This window comes from Theobroma umbraticum, unplaced genomic scaffold, assembly GCF_002168275.2.
Source record: "Theobroma umbraticum cultivar Fairchild unplaced genomic scaffold, ASM216827v3 scaffold_81.0, whole genome shotgun sequence".
Classification (NCBI taxonomy): domain Eukaryota; kingdom Viridiplantae; phylum Streptophyta; class Magnoliopsida; order Malvales; family Malvaceae; genus Theobroma; species Theobroma umbraticum.
Genome location: NW_018397268.1, coordinates 5295104 through 5296485, shown reverse-complemented (window position 1 = coordinate 5296485; position 1382 = coordinate 5295104). Strand labels below are relative to the sequence as shown.

At 39.7% G+C, this 1382-nt stretch overlaps 1 pseudogene; it reads right to left on the bottom strand.

The window, feature by feature from the left end:
* Window positions 1-389: 389 nt before the first annotated feature.
* Window positions 390-1125, bottom strand: LOC110425552 (cytochrome P450 714A2 pseudogene; annotated as a pseudogene).
* Between the last annotated feature and the right edge of the window lie 257 nt (window positions 1126-1382).

The window sequence follows — 1382 nt, the reverse complement described above, 5'->3', positions numbered from 1 at the left end:
AAAACATAATTTTAGAATTGCTTTGGTTCTTTTACAACGAACAGGTCTCTGGTCAATACCGAAAATTGGAAATAAATAAGCATATGGTGCTTTTTCGAAGGGTTTTTAGAGATACTGAGGAGTGCATCTTCCCCTGTTCCTAGTGCGGAGAAACGCTCGTTTTAGAGTTGTTCTGGTGTAGAGTTTAGGAAAAATTATGAGGGAGAGAAAAAAACCCAAACGTGTATGAATTAATAATAATAGAAAAAGACACATGACATTTTATGAGAATTGGGGCAATGAGTGGGGCAGGAAATGGGGCAGAAGATTTGGATTCCTCTGTTGCTGTTTATTTTGCAATCTTTTAGTGGCTAAGATAAAATTAGATCAAGAACTCTAATTGTGAAGGTTCAGTGTTGTCCGGAACACGTACGTGGTCCAAAGCCAAATGGCAAAAATTGATGAGGACACCTGCATGCATAAGTGACGCCGTTGGCTAACCTTTCCGGTTTGAACTCATCCGCATCACGGCCCCATAGATAGGGATCTTGGTTAGGTGTCACCATTGATACCCAAATATTTACTCTAGGCACGTGGAAATCTCCATGTTTCAGTTCATCCAATGCCTCTCTTGGTATGACAGTGATCGGAGGGTATAGGCGTAGTGACTCGTTAATTACCATTTGTAGCTGCCATACATCAGTGAAATTTAGTGGTTAAAACTTGGTTCTGAGTTCAGAAACTGATATACGTACATTGCACATTGCACATTGCACCATTATAATCTTTAAGTGCTTGATGATTAAGCACTACTTAAACTTACTATTTTCATCTTGCGGAGCACATGGACATTTGGCAATTCAGTCCCACATATTTCAAGAACCTCTGCAGGAACTTTGTTTGCCACTCTGGATTTGAGGCCAACAACATCAAATTCCACATTAAAGACACCCCAGTGGCATCGTATCCTGCCAGGTACATGTTTTTGCAGTTGTCGACAATGAAGCCAACTTTTGCATCTTGGCTTAAATAATTGCCTGAAGCACCTTCGACGACAATTTGCAATAGGTCATTCTCGGGTGTTGCTTTCTTTCTCTCCTTTACCAACTTCAAGACCAACTCTTGAATTTCCGTTATTTTCATCATGCCCTGCAAGCACAGATTGATAGTGGCGAAAGTGGGAATCAACTGTGAAAATCTGCCAAATTATCAAATACAAATCTCATTAACAAGCATAGAAAGTAAATGTCCCTATTTATTTGTTTGGACTTAGGGATTTGGATTATACTAACGAGAATAGAAGGTTAAATATATGCCTAAATCTTCATTGTTGTAGGCTGTACCTTTTCCACGTAGAATTCAGGAGCAAGGATTTGAATTCAGTATGCCTCTGCCAAGCAGAG